Genomic DNA, 19901 nt, shown 5'->3' with positions numbered 1-19901 from the left:
GAGCAGCTGCTGCCCAGTGAGGTCACTATTGCTGATCACTGTCAGGCGTTTAGTCCCTTCTTATATATGTAAATGCACATGTCAAGATGTGCCCTGTCTGACCTCACACTCCCTCCTCATGCCTGCTGTCTGGTTCCCCCTGACAGACCACCTGACTCCCTCCTGAAGGCACCCTGGGAGTGGTGTTTCCCCTACTGGAAGCTTCCAGCCAGAGCAGAACTGCCTCAGTCCTGAGGTCTGGAGTCAGAATTGCCCTTGGTGTGAGATTCTCAGAGGGACCCTTGGCTGTCTCCCAGTTCTCTTCTGGCTTCTACCCCATGGTCTTCTAGTCCACCTCTCGGTTCCATCCTTGCTATCTGACTCCCCCTGGAATATGACTGTGCCCATCACTGAGTTAAAAGTGCTTCACTTTTTCTACCATTCACAGAGACCTACAGATGATGCACAAGGAATTGTGTAAGCCATATTTCATAACAGTTTTCGAGGTTGGCATTTAAGGTTTAAAGAAGTTTCAGACATAGGCCTGTCTCTACCTAACTCCAGTCTACGATTTGCTCAACTGGGTCACCATCTTATTCTGCCTCCACGGCAGTCCTTTGAGGTGCTTATTATTAACTTTATTTCTAGCTCCTACATCACTAAGCATGTACTATTCTTGAATCTTAAGTGGGCTGATGGAATTGGAAATCAGGAGCTGGGTGTTAACCATACACCCTTATATTTTGTTCTGTTCTTTCCCCATGTCTCCTTCAAAAAAGGACAGGGGCTAAAGATACTGTAGAAAATAGAAGGATTAGAGCGCTTGCTGACTGAAAGTAGAGGTACACCGCTTCCTCTTTTGTCCTGTAAGGTATGGGGGACAAAGAATGTTCTGGGGCCCATCAGCCTAGCATGGGAGTCTTTTGGAAGAAATGAATAAATGAAAAGTTTGAAGGTATCGATGACCTGAGCAGAGTCACCTTTTCTCTTCCATCTGTATTTTTCAACCATTTCACAACAAGGAAACAGGTCTCTCTCACCTCGAAGTCCCCTGGGAAATAGAAAAAGGTTTAAAGGACTGAGGTTTCTCAGGTCTCTGGTTGGTTGCTTTGATAATGCCCCACCTTTAAACTCTGTTCCTGTCGTCTTCCGCTAGCTACAGCTGGAGCTTCCCCACCTCCTCAGGTCTCCCCTGAATTACAGAACTAGGACAAACATCTCAAATTCTCCCAACCTAAGGCCAAGTGTCACTGCTTGGTTGTTGGTTGGACCCTTGTCTTGCATTTTAGAGTTGTTACTCTGCCCAAGTCCTCACATTGGGTCCAAGAGTCATGATGGGCTTCAGCTTTACTCCGAGTTCCAAATCCTTGCTGTGTCTCACAACTCATGCCCTCATCCCATTTCAGCGCTGAACCCTATGTTGTTCTTTTGAATTGTCCTTCTAGGAAATGGGAAGGTATAATTAGCATTTATTCAACCAGAAGTGTACACAGAAGTTTGCGACAATTATCTCATTCATCTTAATAAATGTCTTAGAAATTGGCACAGAGGACTAAATAGCTTACCCAAGATCATACATGACCAGATCTGCCTGTTACCAAAGATCTGTGCTCTCTACCAGAACACACAGAGAAGCCTGGCTTTGCTTAGAAAATTGTCCTGAGCTGGTCACTGTGGCACATACCTGTAATCCCAGTGACTCAAGGTGGGCTGAGGCAGGTGGATCTTGAGTTCAAAGCCAGCCTCAGCAACTTAGTGAGGCCCTAAGCAATATAGCAAAGACCCTGTCTCTATAAAATATAAAAAGGGGCTGGGGACGTAGCTCAGTGGTTAAGTGCCTCTGAATTCAATCCCTGGTACCAAAAAAAAAAAAAAAAAAAAAAAAAAGAAAGAAAGAAAATTGCCCTGGACATTAAATTCAAAGGTTAGTTGTAGACACAGGTTTGACCAGCATGTTACTTTTTAAAAGTAGTTTTATTGAGAAATAATTTGCATGCCATAAAATTCATCCATTTGGAGTATACAATTCTGTGGTTTTAAGTGTATCTTGCAGAGTTGTAAAACCAACACCCTAATCTTACCTTAGAACATTTCATCACTTCAAAAATAAAACCTATAACCATTAATAATCACCCTTCATTTCTTCCCATCTTCTGCCCTCAGTAACAACTGCTCTGGTTTCTATCTCTATAGATTTGCCCATTTCATATAAAATGGATTAACTGTGATCTTTTGTGTCTAGCCTCTTTCATATAATACTATGTTGTCGAGGTTTATCCATGTAGCATGTATCAGTATCTTATTTCTTCTAATTGCTGAGTGATAGTCCATCAATGGATATACTACATTTTGTTTGCTTATCAGCTGATGAATATTTGGGTTGTCAACTTTTGGCTATTATGAATAATGCTATAAACATTTGTGTGCAAGTTTTTTATGGACACATGTTTTTGAGTCTTAGGCATATACCTAGGAGTGGAATTTCTGAGTCATGTAGGATCCCTCTTTAACATTTTGAACAATCATCAGACTGTTTTCCAAAGTGGCTGTACCATTTTACATTCCCACAAGTAAAGTGTGAGCGTTCTAGCCATGAGTTGTCTTTTCCTTTTAAAAGTAATTTTAAAAATGTTTCCTTATCTTTAAAATGGAACAGATATCTATCCCACCTAATTTTGTGAAGACTGAACAATATGAAGTTTCAATGGGGTTGACCCTGCAGGCTCTGAGAGGTGCTCAATAAATGGTGACACCTGATTCCAAAGAAAGGGCACAGCTCACAGTGCAACCGCTGGTAGAAATGAGCATGTGCTCAAGGACTTCTTAGTCCCTGTTGTTTCTTTGACTGAAATGGGTTTGATGAGGGGCCCTGTCATGTCAAGGAGGAGAGACACACCTGTCACTGCAGAAGAGAAGTGTTTACTTCAGGCTCTGTTCAGACTGGAACCAGAAGTTTTTCAGGACTTGACGTAGCTCTTAGTCCAGATTTTTACTCTAAGATAACGAATGGGCTTTTCCAGTCTTTTGCCTTCATTGAGATTCTTTGGCATGGACCCTCATTTGTAAGACCCGAGTGCATTCTTGGGTTACAGCGAGCTTCCTGTTGGTTTTATCCGTAAGGAATAACCCATGAGCTAATTATTGAGCTCTCGAACTGTCCTGAGGCGCCATTTATCACCACTCCTGCCCCTGTTGGGCTTGGAGAACCACACCTATCTTAGTCTGTTTGTGTTGCTCTCTCAGAGCACCTGAGACTGGGTAATATATAAAGAAGAAACATTTTTTCCTCACAGTTCTGAAGGCTGGGAACTACGAGATCACTGCACTGTCAGCAGTGTAGTCTAATGAGGGCCACTCTCTGCTTCCAAGATGTGCCTGGATCGCTGTGTCCTCTGGAAGGGAGAACATTTTGTCTTCACATGGAGAAGACAGATGGGCAGAAGGGCTCACTTTGTCAAGACTGTTTATAAGGACATCTAATCCTACTCACCAGGGAGGGGGCCTACAGGCCTAATCACCTCTTAGTTTTATCACATTGGTAACTCCTGCATTTTGAGAGGAACATTCGAACTAGAACATTAACCTTGAAGTTTGTGTTACTCCAGCTCCAGAGCTTATTCATCCACCAGGGGAAGTTCAGCAGGTGGAAAGTAGCTGGAATTCCTACCCAGGGACCCAAGATTTTAGAATGAAGACAGGAATACGCCCAGTGTCACAGAACTGACCACCGTTACAACTGGGCAAGATGCACATCTCATTTCTAGTGACTGAGTTCAGACAGACAACCTAGCACCAAGTTTGAACTGCTCCCACTCTAAGCAGCCTCTGATTCAAACGCTTATCTTTATATCCTTAATTTCTTCTTTGGTAACTGTCCCTGGTGCCCCAAGTTGTTGCTCTTAATAGGCCCCTTGGTCTTCCCTTGCCTATGACATGTGTGGAATAACGACTTAGAGGTCAAAGGATTATTTTTTAAGATATTGATATGGTGCTATTGCCATGTTCCACTCAGAGGCCAGACTGTCCCTTCTAGTGGGTTGGATCAGATCTTTGCACAGAGGATTTCCAAGGACTGACAGCTGGAAACATTCTGGGCCTCAGCAGACTAGGAGCATTCAATCAGTTCTTAGAGGCTGAAAGGCTAAACTAAGTAAATCAACAAATAACAAGAGGACACTGAGATCTCCCCAGGTCCATAGAAACATCTACTTCAAGTGACAATCAGTGATAGTAACACATTTTATGAAAGCACAAGGGGGTCTAATCTGCAGTAGAACTCAGAAAGATGGGCACCCTAAGGAAGAAATGACAGTGGGGTTCTGAGCAAAGGAGAGAATGTCTTAGAACTCAGGACATCAGAGTCCCGGACAGAGTGAGTTCCAGACATTGGAAAGGGACCACCTTTTCCTCTGTCACCCTTGCCTCTGATATCAACACAGTGGTAGCCTGGCTTATCCATGGGCCATATGTGAGTGTACTAGGCTTAAGTCACCAACACAGAGAGGTCACCCAGGATATAAGAAAATGGGTGGTAAATCTGGAAGGACAAGGTCCAGTCTTTGCACTATGAGTCTGTTGGTGACTGAACTGCTAGAAGCCTCCCCTGACAACACCCTACACCTGGCTGTGGGCTGTCTTTCCAAAGGTCACATGTGGCCTCTGGAGAACAGCCGACAGGATAATGAGCTGATAGGCAAGCTGGCATGAAGTGGGATGACAAGGAAACGAGCCTGGAAGGTTTGTTTTTAAGCCAGCAATATTTTCTGAATGCCTTTCATGTGCTCTTGGTCACCACTGCTCACTTAACCATCCAATGGCATCACAATACAGTGAGTTTTCTAGTATTACAGAGGACGGGAGCAAGAGGCAGAGATGGGAGGCCAATTCTCTCTGGTCACACTACTGGTCAGAGTGCGACTTGCTTTTGACTTTTGGTAGAGACACCTAGGAAGGTCCGGGAGTGTCAGTCCTGTGGCCCTGGCCCCTTCTCTGCACCCTTGACACCCCGCCCCCCATTCCAAGTCCTCTGCATCTGTGAAGGATCGACTTCCTAGGAAGGAAACACGTCCCAAGAAGGCTCACAGCCAGCCAATTTTCAGGGAACTGGGGGAAAGCAAGGTGGCTTCCACAGCCCAAGTGAAGGGAGGGGAACAAACATCCCAGCAGGGAGTGGCCTGGGGCGGGGTCTCCTGGTGGGCTACGCTAGTTCTGAGACTGGCAGTTTTCTTTCTGAAGAATCCAGCCCTGACTTTTCATCTTTACTCCCAAACGCCCAGTGATGGTATTTCTGAGCTAGTTCCAGGACAGCCAGAGAAGCCACAGTGTGTCCCAGCATGGGGGCCTATTCCTTCTGACTTTGGCAGGCCTCTCCTTGCCACTGTGGCAGTGCCCTGCCAGGGTGCAACCAGCCCAAACAGGCTCTAGCCTGACAGCTTCTTTGAATGAAGGTAATCAGTTTACTGACTGAGTTGGACTTAATATGGTGCAAATATTGTCCCTCCACACTTACACTGGCTCTTCCACATGTCTGGATGGTCTCATGGTTTTTCCACTCAAGCTCACTTTCGTTGTCCTCAAAATCATTCGATTATCCCCAGATATTAAAAATTCAGTATATCTAAATCAAAGCTCTATTTCCTCATAAGTTTCAAATATTTGCCCCTGCCTCACTTACAACTACACACATATGCACACATGAGCACACACAGAGCTCAGGCCTGACCTTGGAATCCTCTTGTGGCAGGGTCCCACCTCCTTACCCCACTTCCTCTCCTAGCCTGTTGCTGTTCCGAGGGCCCCTTCAGGCGCAGCCACAGTAGAAGTGAGTATGCAAGAAAGAGTGCACCAACTCTGGCCACTTAGGCTGTGGCCTGGGGGATGCTTTAGTGGGTTATCTGGAGACTCATCCCTTTCTGAGGTCTCCTTGCAGCAATGCACCATGGGCAGCACTTCTCAGGTGTATCTCCTTCCTCTTTTGGTTCCAAAAGCCCACTCCTCTGTTGGGGTGTCCTCCCCCATCACTGCTCTCTCAAGCTATCTCCATTCCAGAGCCCATCTGGAAGCAGTTGCCTCCCCACCTGGTCAAAACTTTGCCACCTTACAATTTTGAGCCAGGAATCAAACTCTGCTTCCTAATTCCAGCAGACACATAAACCAAGCTCCCTCTGGAGAAGTTTGCTTGAGGACACCCTCACTTTTTCTCCCTCACCTTGCTACAGACAGCCTCTGATAGACTCTAATCCTCTCTGAAGAAATCCTCCCTGCCAGCCTCTTCAATTGGCTCAACCAACTTTCATGATCTCTGACCTTTGCCATCACCCTTCAGGTGACAGGCGAGAGAAGGCTGCTGGGTAAATGGGCCAACACCTTTCTCTAGAGAGTGGGGGTTTTGAGTGACCATTGTTCTCAGTTGTGGGGCCTCAGCCAACACTCAGAGACAGGAAGAGTCCTGTTTAACAGCTGGTTAGACAAGGAATGCCCAGGGAGACTCTGTATCCCTCAGGGCATCACAAGCCACAATGGCTGCCTTAGTGTTCTAACCACTTCAGGGGGCTGGCGGCTGTCTGTGCCCTCTCACCCATGGAATTCCCCTGGCCTCATGAGCTGCTCTTTGCTTCCTGGATGACTTCATCCTTCCTGAGATCCCCTCATTCTCCTGTTATGACCTCACTGCTGAGGACGAGGCAAAGTGGAGCCAAAAATGCTTCTAAATCCATTTAGAGGAAGCTTCCCTGGCCAGAGAGCTGGTGGGGCGTCCCAATTTGGAGAACGTGTATGAATGGCAGATGGGGCTCCATCTTCACTCTGTTGTGCTCAGGACTGGGTGTTTGGGACTAGCTTTGTCCAAACCACTAATCAGGTGGGTGACTTTGGGAAGGTTTTAGGGATTTCGCCCGTAATATTGAGTTATGGGGCTTCATCTCTAAGGGCTCTTCCAGAAACAAAAGGGTTAGAAAAATAAGCTGAATGCAAAAAGGAAGTTCCAACAAGTAGCTCTCACTGGACTATCTCTTTGTGTCATGGGGTCTAAGGGGTTCTGGGAAACACCTTGTGCTGGAAAGTCATTCCTCACAGGTCTGATAGTACCACTCTGAGCTCCCAGGTTCTTCTTCATCCATCCCTCCCTGTCATGATATGGCCACCATTGCTGATGCAGTGCCTGGAATCAGAATCCAGGCCGGGCACTGACTTCTGTCCACTCACCCATGACAAGGCCACGAAGTCCCATGGATTTTACCTCCAAAAGTTACCCTGAATTGGCTCATGCTTGTGTTTTGCCCTGAAAATACTCATCTGACCTCCTTCCTGGATTCCTCACCTTCAACCTTTCTTCTCCTTGGATGCTTCCTTGGTCAGTTCTGTTTTCACACCTGTTGTAAGTCCCTTACGGCTGCCTCATTGTACCTGCCAGTGTGTGGTTATGTATTTGCGGGATTATTCAAGTAGTAACTCTCTTCTCTACTCAGATCATAAAGCCCCAAAGTCAAGGACTGGGTGTGTTTTGCCCATCATTATATTCCAGCAATTCATGCAAGGCTTAGTACACATATATGCTCACTAAGCGCTTAATAAACAATGAGCAAAAGAAAGAATGCCCCCAAAGTTTTGTGTGTTGAAGGCTTGGTCCTCAATGCAATGATGTCCAAAGGGCTATCAGGAGATGGGTCCCAGATGAAGGAAGTAGGTCATTGTGGGTATGCCTCTGAAGGGTATATCTTGTCCCAGCCCCTTCTCTTTGCTTTGTGGCTGCCATGAGGTGAGAGTAAGCAGTTTCCTCTGTCACATGGTCCTACCACCATGATGTTCTGCTTTGCTTCAGGTTCAAAGCAATGGAGCTAGGTGACCTTGAACTAAAACCTTTAAAACTGTGAGACAAATAAATCTTTCCTCCTCTAAGTTGATTTTTTTCAGGTATTTTGTCACAGCAATAGAAAGTTAACTAATACACTTAGAAATATGATACTTTTTGACCAGATAATATTTTGTTGTGAGGACTGCCCTGTGAACAGTAGAAGGTTAGGCAGCATTATTGGCCTCCATCTAGCAGATGCCATTAGTGACCACCCCTAGTCATGACAAAAATGCCTCTAGACATAGCCAAGTGTCCCCCAGGGAGCAACTTTCCCCAGGTAAGAACCATGGCGCTAGTCACATCCAAAGCTGTCCCCCAATACACCAGCTGTCTTGGGTGCTCCAGGTCTTCGTAAGTCCTATCTTCCAACTGAAATGCTGTCCCCTCTGGGATAAGAGATTTCCTATTCATTTTTTAAAGACCCAACCCAATATCCCCCTTTTCTGATTTCGTAGGGCGGGAACCAATAACAATAATGCTGACCATGTTTCCCTTGTGATAACTCTTACAAAGGCTGAGTGGTTTCATGTACATGGAATGGCTTGGCAGTAAGGCACGAAGGCAGTGTTTGTCTAATGAACAAATGCTTAGGAGACAATGGTGGGCACCCAGGGAATGAAGCAAAATATATATCTTTAAATAGCAGGAGGATGAACTAGGACAAGAAAATTTATTGTGTGAGATGTGAATGATCTTTCCTGGGAGGTTGATAGTAACTTGCCATCAGGAAGATCCATTTAATGAATAGCACTGTCCAGCCTTGTGGCAGCGGAGATATCCCCAGCCCAGGCAATGGAACACTCAGGCAGAGACTGGACCCCTTTAGCTGGGTTACAGAAGGGTCTCTCCTGGTGAGAGTTCAATAAGATGACATCTCAATTTCTTTCTGACTCAAGGAATTTACAATTTGAAAATTTCCCACCATTCACACAAGAATTGGATGACTACTGCTTCATTCTAGATGCTGTGGCAGGATTGAGCCTGGGGGTACCCTGGTCAAAATGAAATTCCATCTTCTTATTATAAATTTTTTTAATTGTCAATGGATCTTTATTTTTATTTATTTATTTAACTGTGGTGCTGAGAATTGAACCCAGTGTCTCACACATGCTAGGAAAGCACTCTACCACTGAAGTGTGACCCCAGCCTGAAACTCCATCTTTTAATTGCACTAATTTCTAAGGATCTCTGACTCCTCAAAGATAGTGAGTAGTATTTCTACTCAGGAATAAAGGGGGTATTCTCAGGAATGGAGCCACCATATGATCCAGCTATAACACTCCTTGGTATTTATTCAAAAGAACTAAAATCAGCATACCACAGTGATCCATGTATACCAAAATTTATAGAAGTACAATGCACAATAACCAAGTTGTAGAACTAGCCTAGGTGTACATCAACAGATGAATGGATTTTAAAAATGTGGTACACATACACAATGGAGTTTTATTCAGCCACAGAGAAGAAAGAAATTATGTCATTTACTGGTTAATGGATGGGACTAGAGGACATCAAGCTAAGTGAAATGAGCAAGACTCAGAAAGTCAGGGGTCAGATCTTTTCTCTCAGATGTGGAAGCTAGAAAGAAGGAGGGAGGGAGGAAAGGAAAGAAAGAGAGAGAAAGAGAGAGAGAGAAAGAAAGAGAGAGAGAGAGAGAGATTGAGAGAGAAGGATCTCATGAAAACAGAAGGGAGACTAATGGAGTAGAAAAAAGAGAGGGAGGAGGAGGGGGAGGTACTAGGGAATGAGACTGATCAAATTGTGTCATGCGCATGTATGAATGTGGCATAGAGAATCCCACTACCATGTATAATTATAATGTACTAGTTAAAAAAAAAGAAAGAAAGAGATGGTCCCCTGGGGGCTGTGAAGTGGACACATTGATGTGTGGCTTATTACCCTCTTCAGTATACAGGGACTTACTCTGGGCTTCAGGGTGTGCTGTAGGAAGAGCGCTCAGCCACCAGCAATCTCTGGGATGGCCACCTTCCCAGAGCCTGGTCCCCTCCCTAAAGTAGCCCACCTTCAGTTGCTGATACCGGGGTGTGAAGGTCTGGCTCTCTCTTCAGCTTGGGTCTCTGAAGTGCCTCTCCAGTTCCCAAGGCCTGGTATGGTCAGCTGGGGGCTCTGCTGAGGCTGCACCACACCCAGCCTCTCCCTCTGCCCATCCCGCCTCCTGCCCCTCCCTTCTTCGGGTAATGAGCACAGGTCTCTCTCTCGTGAATACGCTGCATGCTGGTCTCTGTCCTTGCCCCACCTCTTGGTCTGTCTCCATAGCCCTCTGTACTCTTCCCATGTAGATCAGAGCCCTGAAAGCAAGGGCTCCTCAAAAGTCATATAAATTCTCATCAGCCTGTGGTGAACTCTGGGAAGTTAGTTTTAGAGAAGTGGTTTTTGAGGGTGTGTCTCATGTTACAAAGCCCTTGGTTGCTCTGAGATTTCTTCACTACCTTCTGCTTGGGGAGTTAGAAGGCTGTTGGGAGATTTCTTGGAGACCTCTTTATCCAAAAGTACCCAAGCTTAGGGCAGCGGGGCACTTGGCAGTGCCTTAGAGGTATTAACACTGGAATGCTTCCCCAAATGCAGAGACAAGTATACTTTTGGTGTGGGTCATAGAAATGCCTCAAGTTACATAAGCAGGACCTAGAGAAGCCAGAATTCACATGCAGGTCAACTGACATTGGAGCCCACAGCCTCAGCCACCGAGCAACCCCCCCACCGCTACCATCCCGTGGGTGGCTTGCAGAGGGTGAGGCCTATGGCCACACTGGAAGAGTTTAGGCAGAAGCACACCCACTTCTAAAAAGCACCCACATGGAAGACAGGGAGAAGTGGGAAGCAAGGAAATCATGGAGGATTCACAATGAAGACAAGGAGGGCCTGGGCTGTGGCACTTAGAAATGTCATGAGCCTTTCCTGGTTTCTCCATAATCTTCCAAGTCCATTTGACATCTGGCAAGAATGCAGAGAAAACCCCTGATAGAACTTTGACCCTCTATGCCCTGCTACCAGCTCTCCATATCTCCTTTCCAGAGGCCTCCTCTGAAAGGTCTGCCTTCCCTAAATTGCATTTATTCAAATGATCTGTCTCAGAAGGATGCCAGGCCTAGCAGAAATCCCTTAGGGATTTGAACCTGCAGTTCCCTGGAACAGAAATATTTCAAACCTGAGTCTTCGGTCACTAAGTCAGGCCCTGAGGGGACAGAATGCAAATTTTGTACTTTAATTTAAATCTGGGCAGGAGAATAGGCACCATAGACTGTACTCTGCCCACTGAGAGTCTGGCACCTGCGACGCTGTCCTGTCTCTTGTCTCTGGCTGCAGCAGTCACCATTGGAGCTGCAGAGATGAAAACAGCCCCGATACCTGGAATACTTGCCAGGTCCTGCCTGTGTCTGGAGGGCGTTCCTTCTTCAACTACGGTCCTCTTTGCATTTAGTGAGCACCTACAATGTGTAGGCCGCATAGTTACCCATCCTCATAATCAGTGGGGAAGGAAAGAAATGGTATTTTCTAGACAGTACTGGGAAACTGGGGCTCAAACTCTATGGAGGTCACATACCTGGCTCACTCTATTAGGTTTCAAATATTCCTATTTTACTTCAGCACGTCATGGTTTGCCAGAACAACATACACCTGTTCCTTAGTGTCCTTTTGAGGGGTAAATGCTCATGGATTAGGAGCTGGGTGAAGCTGTAGGAGCCCCTCCCCCAACTGGGTTTACTGTAGCTTATAAATCACACAGAACGGGGCTCATAATGACACTGATATGGGCATCTGTGTGCTGAAGCCAATGGGCAGCTCAATAATAATTCCTACTGAGGCCTCCAAAGGTCTATATGCAATTTGGAGAGGATCTATCAGTCGTTGCTTGAGGTAAATCTTGTCACTTCTATTTCTCAAAGTGTTCATATCAGGAATCGGTGCCCTAGTTAGGTGCTGGTAACGTCACCCCACCCAGCTCTTGTGAAATTCCTCCCGACTGTCCACTGCAGTGGCCGTATGTGCTGTTTGAGCCCACTTTCCTGAGCCCCCACTTGCTGGAGAGATTCACCTGAGTTTATTCTGCGTGTCTGAGTTTTCAGGGTGGTTGCTGCTCTGAGAAGCGCTATGTGAACAGTTTCTGTTGGGATGTGGGCCTGCTCCTACCAGTGAGGGACTGAGCTGGGCACAGAAGGATCTTGATTTGCCTTTCCTGGTCAATCAGCTGCATTCTGCCCTGGGCTGAAGAATCAGTGGGCCACAGAGATGGAAGCCCAGGAGGTCTACCCTGCCCAGGTGATGGTCATCGTAGAGCAAGGTCTGGGGAAGGTAGACACAAACTCACAGGCTGGTTGAGGGCCAGCCTCATCTGATGACCATATTCCTTCCTTTGAGAAGCAGACAGAGGGGCATGAAGAGAAGATGTTACCAAAAAGGCAAACTTTTGAATCTAGGCAAAATGGGCACTTTAGGGATTGGATTGCTACTGGCATTCCCTGTCCCACCTAAAAAGCCTGTATCGACTTCCTAATTCCCAGGACCCTAGAATGTGACCTTTTTTTGGAAATAGGGTCATTGCAGATGTAATTAGTTAAGATGAAGGCATTAGGGGGTCTCTAATCCAAGATGACTGGTGTCCTTGTAAAAAGTGAGAAGCTTAATCCCAGATATGCATACAGGGGACACAGGTCGAAGATGCAGGTGGAGATGAGTGATACGTCACTATCCAAGGAGCACCAGAGTGCCAGCAAAACACCAGCAACTGCACAAGAGGTGTGGACAGACTCACCGTCCTCAGAAAGAGCCAACCTTGCCGACACCTGGATCTCATGCTTGTAGCCTCCAGAACTGTGAGACAAGAAACTTGTGTCATGAAGCCACCCAGTTTGTGGTCATTTGTCACTGCAGTCCTAGCAGATTAGCACAGTAAGTCAGCAACTCAGCTTGGAGGGATTGCTGCCCCCCACAGTGCTGGGCATGGAACGCAGGGTCTTGAGCTTGCCACAACAGCACAGCCGGGGGAGATCTTAAACAGATCTTCCCAGGAGGAGCAGCTCCTGGATGAAATATCGTCCTCTGCTAGTGCCAGGGGTAATTTATACACTCATGTGGTAACAATAATAGAGATAATAATTCTTTTTTTTTTCTTATTTTTGGTACTGGGGATTAAACTCAGGGGCACTCCACCACTGAGCTGCATCCCCAGCCCTATTTTGTTATTTTATTTAGAGACAGGGTCTTGCTGAGTTGCTTAGTTCCTCACTTTTGCTGAGGCTGGCTTTGAACCTGCAATCCTCCTGCCTCAGCCTCCCTAACCACTGGGATTACAGGTGTGTGTCACTGCACCCAGCATAATTCTTCATTTGTTTAATAAATATTTGTAATGTATTTGGGCATCTATTTACCTGGCTTGTTCTTGGTGCTGAGGCTACAGTGCAGAACAAACCAGCCCTCATGGACCCGATATTCTAAAGGGGGAAGGAGGCTGTAAACAAAATGTGTAACTGATAGTCATAAGGCAGTGATAGGTGTAATGGAGAGAAATGAAACTCAAGAGGGGAATAAGGACTGGGGGGCAGGGAGTAACTTCACAAAGAGTTTTCTAAAGGGTGATATCCAAACACAACTGAATGAGGGGAGGGGTGTCATGAGGACCTTGGAGGAAAGCACATTTCAGACTGAGGGTACCAGAGCAAAGGCCCAGGCCCAGAACAAGCTTGGCCCGTGTGAGGGACCATAGGAGCCTGGAGCACTGGGAGAGGAGTGAGCAACGGAGAGAGGATGAAGCCAAGCGCACCGTGGGCAGAGTCCACACTCCAGGGCTCCTGTGATTCCCTGTAACACAGGGGCCAGAACACCTCCAAGAAATAGGCCCAGACCTTCAGATAAATGCTGTATCCATGGCTACACTTTCTGGAGATATTTAGGAAATAGATACTCTGCCTACTAGGGAAAATCAAGGGGCCGATATTATTCTGAGGTCACCAGACGCACGTCTCCTAATCCTCCAATTCTGATAGGAAGCCATTTTTTATAGAGCTGTGTGTTTCCCCTGTAGAAAGAAGTCCCTATCCCGTGAGGTCCCTCCTCCCAGGCCAATTTGCCCAGGGAAGGTGGCTGAGCATCCTCCAGGGATAGACAGTGGGGCTGGCTCAATCTCTTCCAAGGACTTGGGCTCTGTTTGTTGTCCCTGGATAAAAATGGCCTTCCTGTGTTTGAGAGTTTTCCAGCAATGGTGAGGAAGTAATTTATATCATTTAATTTCCCTTCTAATTGTTACAAGTCAGTAATCATCACTGAGTTGTTTGGTTTCTCCCAGAAGCAGGGGATCTGGAGAGAAGGAAGGAAAGTCTAGGTTTGCTTTGGGTCACATGAAGGCAGCCTTGGTCTGGGCTCCTCTGGCTGTGACTGCTCATGGATGAGGACAAATAGCCAGTGCACAGCCAGTGCCTCCTGGACCCGAGAGTGGGGCCTTAAACGAATCCTTCTGCAGAAAATCAAACTGACTGATGAAATATTTATTAAGTTGCCTGTGTTAGGCATCATACAAGACGGAAGGAAATAGACCTTGAAGATCCTGCCCCCAGGAGACTTCCAGTCCCACCAGAGAAGCCAAGACCACTCATGGGTGTGGTTTCTGGTGAAAAGGAAGATAAAAGAGCAATGAGAAAACTAAAGAAAGCCCAAGTAAATTCTTGTTATTTTTCAGGCTTAGGAGGGTCAGGACCCAGGGCTCAGTGATTCAGGTCTGAGGATGAGGCTATGTGGGCAACCCCCAGCCTGATGCTCAGACTCCTTGGAGCGCCTTTCACCCCAGCTTTAAATGGCACCGTCCAACTCTAAAAGGGTGCGGTTGGTAGTGTGGTTTGAGTTGCTGAGTCAGGGATACCTCCCAGATCTCTAGTTTGGACTTCTTTCCAGAATTAGCTTTGTCTACTGTGAGCCCAAGTTGGTCTCTTAAGTATCTACAGACCCCTCAGACTGTTTGATCCACAGCCATGTTTAAAGTGTGCGTGTGTGCAAACACGCACACACTAACACACACAGAGAAACCACTTTGAATTTTCAATGCTTCGTGCTTAGAAGAAAAGAAATGAAGTTAGTTCTCCAGAATCCAACCCCCTAAACTGTCTCTAGAATGGGAGGACACAGACTTCCTTTGAGATGTTTGCCAAGGGCTGGGAGTGCCATGTGTGGCTGCTCTTGTTCTGGTCCCTTCTGGTTAACAGGGAGCCCGCCCTCCCTGAAGCCCAGGAATCTGGCTCATTTCCTGTATCTCCTATTTCACTCAACATGTGGTGCGCAGTTCCTGTAAACTGCATGATGCAAGCCTAGTGGTTAGGGGAAGTGGCAGTTCAGAGAAGCCTGGGTGCCTTCTGCTAAGTGACTGGGCACATCCCATCTCCTGGCCCTTCATCCCATTCCCCAGAGCAACCAGAGGTGGGGTTTGCCTGCTCATTTGCAAGCATCTTGGAGGACAGGCTCCAAAGTGCAGGTGGACGCCCAATTGCAGAATTCTGATGAGGAAATGACACTTTCATGTTGTGGAGCTTGGACTTCTAGGGTACTTGGCTATTTTTTAGGAAATCAGTTTAAACACAGAAGAAAGTAAAAGGACACTCTGGGTTGTAGGAGTTTTTGAAAGAATTCTCACTGGGTCTTTGATTAAGCAGTCACACTTGGTCACACTGTTTCGGTGAATGTTTATTTTTATTTTTTTCTGGTGTTGGGGACCAACACCAGATCCTTGAACACGCTAGGCAAGAGCTCTACCACTGAGCTACACTCCCAACTCTTAATGTTTATTTTTTATTTGACTTCCTCAGGTAAGAAGAGTCACACTCTGCTGGGCCTACCAGTAAAGTTTATCTCCATCACAACTGGGATATTGATCTTGGGATAAGTGACTTTAATCAATAAAGTAACCATAGAGTCAGCTCAGTTTCTAAGGGGTTTCTGCTTGGCAGGGGCATTGTGAATGAGTCCTACAAGGTATGACTACTTAAAACTTAAATCTAAACACACAAAGGAAGATCCCCTTAAGTTTTCTTATTTCCTGTATAAACCTGAAATCTACCTCCCATGACCTTATTCTGCAAACATGTATTAAGCACCTTGTATTAGTTAGAATATAAATGCAGCTGTTCTAAGGCAGACCTGAAGTAACAGTGGCTTAAACCCTGTGGGACAATATTTCTCTCTGTGTAACTGCGTGCATACAAGCAGCTCAACTGGCTAGGAAGATGGCTCTGTGGAGTCTGAGAGAGCTCTTTTCTTATCTTTGCTCTGTCCAGCTCCTAGGATGCTTTGCCCACCTCTACTGGACCAATATGGCTGCCCACCACATCTGTTTTCCAGCTAGAGAAAGAGGAGAATGTGGGAAGGAGAGAGCATATGCCTCTTTAGGATGAAAACCTAGAAGCTGGACATGCTCTTTGATTCACTTTCCATTGGCCAGAACTTAAGCCGAGCGTCAGAACTAATAATGCAGGGGAGGCTGGGAAATGAAGCCTTTGCCAGGTGGCCATGTGCACAGCTTAAAGCCAGCCTCAGAGTAGAAAAGCAGAGAATGAATGTTAGGGAACAATTAGCAGTTCCTGTGTTGCTTGTTCAAGATGTAAGTTGCTAAGTAGGTACTGAGTCAGGAGAAACAAGATGGGTCCATTCACTATAGATTCACTTTAGAGGCGTATACTTTATAGGAGTTGTGTGAGGCAGACTTTGAAAAAGAGACTTGAATAGAGGAAAGGAAATCCCTGCTGACATGAAAGAGTTGGAATTTGATTTGGATTTGGTGCATGGGGAGTACAAGAGAGCAAGAGATAATTCCAGACAGAGCGACTGCATTGAGTCCCTGAGTCGGGCATGAGGCCTACTACAGTCAAACAGAATGGAAAGAAGCAGTGAACTCAAGAGCCTTTGCTCAAAAAAGAGGTAGCTATGTCTATAGTTGCAAGACCTCAGGGAAGAAGGTTAAAGAAGGTTAAAGAGAGAGAGAGAGAGAGAGAGAGAGAGAGAGAGAGAGAGAGAGAGAGAGAGAGAACTCTTGGACACAGGATTCTGATTTTTAGTGTATGAGTCAAAGTACCAACCCATGAGGTACCTTCCCACTCCATCCCTAATTCCTGCAAAATGATACAGTCATCGCAACCCATTCAGAGTGGGCCATGATGGGGAATTTTCATATGTGGAGATGTTTTGGAGATCCACATTGGTCTCTTTTGGACAAACTCAGGAAACATTGGATACTTCTGCTCATCCTTTATCTGTGAAAATTTTTATCTTGAAAATTTAATTTCTTAATTTTAGAATATTTCTATTGTTCCAAATCCCCAAATATGAAACACAGTGCAGCATTTCACTCTTACCTCTGTCCCATCTCTCCAGTTCCCACTGTACCTCACATGCCATCACTTTTGTTACATTTACAGAGTCTCTTACCCCTCTATAATCTTGATCAGTTACCTTTATTTGACCGATGTCTCTTTAACCCATTGCCTTCCTTCCTATCCCTCTTGCATCTCTTTGAAATCCAAAGACTCATGTCTCTGCTGATGGACTTGTCACCTTTATCATCACCATACCACACCATGTGTGTATGCAACACAACCCCTTGCGCACCCCCCCCTCCGTCTCTCTCTCTCTCTCCCACAGACTGCCACCTCATCCAAAGACCACTCTGCTGTTAGAGTGGCCTTCAATAATTGCAGCCTAATCAAGGTCCCTTGTGGACAGGGTTCACAAAGCTGCATGGCCCATCCCAGGTGGACTCAGCTGACTTTCTCTGAGCTCACCTCTCTACCCATCCACAGCTACCTACACCAAATGTGCCCTTCCACAGCCTCTCAGTTTAGTCTTTTCCTGAAATTGCTTCTTCTCCTCCTGTTCTCTTCCTCATGACATCCTGTTCAAATTCCAACTCTTGCCTGTCATTAGGAGTTTCTCCCCCTCTGTTCTCCAAGTCCCCTTTGCAAAGTCTGTGGTTCACATTTGTTCTGAAGTGTACTAGATTACAAACTGATTTAGGGAAAGATGGAAGAAGTGTTTGAACGTGGAATAGTTTCTTTCTTTTCTTTTCTCTCTTTTCTCCTTCTCCTCCTCCTCCTCCTTCTTCTTCTTTTTTAATAATAGAAAGCACCTTGCAGTTAATCCCTTTGGCTAAGGGGTTCTTCATTCTAAGGGGATTCTAATTTGGGTGAACTGAGATTTCCCTCCATTTTAGGACACACTGAAAGCCAGGAAGGGTGGATATATTCAGTGGAGGGCTGGAACCAGGTTTTATTGGTTCCGGAGAGTCAACTACAAGCATCTCTTCTAAATTCCTCAGTGAATGAGATTAGGTTAGTAGTTTGGAATTAGCCATGATGGAAATATTTGTACCCTATAAATTCATATAAATTTAGCCCCCTTTCTCCATGGGCAGTTAGTTATTAGATACTTACCGGCACACTGTGGGGACATCAATCTTGATCAGCCATTTTTGTTTATTGATCTTGGTGGGTTCCTTTCTTTAGCTACTTGTTCTCTACTACCAGTTTCATCTCATTCATTCACTCTTTTATTTTCTTTCCAATAGTTTCATTAGTTCACAGCTTTAACTAATAGACAAAACCCAGTGCCATCTCTTCACTTAACAAAAATTACTCATTGAGTTGTTCTGCATCTGCTAACACTTTTTTTATATGAATAAAAAAAAATGTTCCTATCTTGATTCAGTCCAAGATAGCTTAGTTAATCAACCTTCATCAACCAAGTTTACTTTAGGATATTATGAGTAGAATAGAGGTCTGTTGATCTGATCCTTTGGCTTACAGGTGGTGCTGGTCACTGTTGCATTTCGAATCACAGTGGCTGATCCTTTAGGATGGAAAAAGTGGCTAATCTTGGAGACTTTTTGAATATCAAAAAGGCAGAATATCAGGTGGAGGGCATTAAAGGGAGGGAGACATTGAAATTAACATTGAAATGTTAAAGGGGGAGGGGAATGAGCTGATATTAAGTCATTAATTGAAATAGGAACATAAGAGGAGCTTATTTAAGGGGATATATCTTGATTTTGGATATGTTTAGTTTTTGGTAAGGCAGTGTGGAAAAAGAGTTAAAATAATAGGGCTTGAACTCAGAACTCCTAGAAGGTCAACTCTAAATACAGAAGACGTGTTTTATGAAGCGTGCCCAGTCCATCCTGGTCCTTCTTTCTCAGCAATTGCTTTTCCTGCAGTCATATTTGGCACCCCTTCTAATCTACTCCCTCTCTCTAGCTGTAGTTGATGGGATCATGAGTGGTGACCTGATATGAGCTGGGCTAACCAGAATTTCTGTCCTGAGAATTTAGAATGAGTAGACATGATGTGATGGTCTTTTATGTATTGGCTTTGAAAGGTGCTGTAGTCTGGGGGACAAGGGAGCTGTTACAGAGCCTCCATGATGTTACCATGGGCCATGATGAGCAAGAGGAGAGAGCCAGCCTGCAGATAAGAGAATCAGGAAGGTGGAACTGACAGAGAGGAGTGGTGAAGAGGGACAGTCTGTTGAAAGGAGAAAGTAGCTGTGTTGGTCTGAGAGTTCTCTGGGCCCAGTTCCAGCTCCTCCTGAGGCTTGACTATAGCTTTTACTCGGGTTCTAGGACATGCTCCTATAATAGAGCCAACTTTACTTGAGTTAGTTTTAAGTTTATGCTTCATGAGGCTAAACCATCAATCCTTAAGCCCCCACCTCTGCCATTTAGTTGTAAGCCTTAACCAAGTTGCTGAATTCACTTTACAGATGGTTTTGGTTTCTTTATCTGTACAATGAAGGTACTAATATTATCTTTGAGGGTTCTATGAAGATTATATTAAAAGCACTTTAAAAAGTGCTTGATATTTAACAATCATGGAGTAATTGTGAGGCAATATTCTTTGGAGAAAACACCCAGCACATAGTAGCCAGTAAGTGTAAGTTATCCAATATGGAGTCTCGAGACCCTTGCTTTTCTCTCCCTGCCATCAGATCCCCTGGGCCATCCTCCACTTAGCCTACCCTTAGGGTCTTCCAAGTGGTCCTTCTCTGTGGTGACAATTGTTATCCTCTTTCATAATTTTACTAC

The sequence above is a fragment of the Sciurus vulgaris genome (assembly GCF_902686455.1).
Source record: "Sciurus vulgaris genome assembly, chromosome: 6".
Taxonomy (NCBI): domain Eukaryota; kingdom Metazoa; phylum Chordata; class Mammalia; order Rodentia; family Sciuridae; genus Sciurus; species Sciurus vulgaris.
This window is presented reverse-complemented; position numbering follows the sequence as displayed.